This window comes from Trachymyrmex septentrionalis, unplaced genomic scaffold, assembly GCF_001594115.1.
Source record: "Trachymyrmex septentrionalis isolate Tsep2-gDNA-1 unplaced genomic scaffold, Tsep1.0 scaffold82, whole genome shotgun sequence".
NCBI lineage: Eukaryota > Metazoa > Arthropoda > Insecta > Hymenoptera > Formicidae > Trachymyrmex > Trachymyrmex septentrionalis.
The window spans coordinates 138,258-138,910 of NW_017306008.1; positions in this window are offsets into that span (position 1 = coordinate 138,258).

Sequence of the window (653 nt, forward strand, 5' to 3'; positions counted from 1 at the left end):
AAAGATTTTAGAATTTGAATGTCTTCAAATTTTATTGAGATGAGTCTTTAAACCTTGTTTATTATTTAAATTAAGTAAATATTTGGCCATAAATTCTTCATACAGTGATAGAATAAGATCGTACTAATAGAAAAATACGGGATATGTCGAATTGTTTAATTACAGAAGTTAGAATTGATGATCATAAAACCGTAAGGAGTGGACATACTCGTAATATGAGATATCGAGAGTATTTCTAATTTAAAATAATCTATGCTCCTAGTGAAACAGTTATTGTACAATAATAAAAAGGATAATCAGACAGAACATCGAGTGCTTATTTCTGCGATGCTTGGTTCCAACTAGCTGAAGACGAGTCTTCTTTGGTATAATGCATCGCATGCTTATTTTGCACGCACACTGGCTGTGTTTGTTTGTATTTTAGAAACAAAGTTAAATAAAGTTTTTTAATTGCAATACTGATGTATTTACGTTTTTATTATCGATTTGTCGGGACATCTCATATTAGGAGCACAATTTTTTGATTTTGTGATTTGCTCACTTTTTACATTTCTTTAATTAAAAAAAAAAGAAATAAATTCCCTTCAAAACACCTATTATTCTTTAAAATTCTGTCCAATATTTATCCAAAATGAACTCGCTATCTCATAATA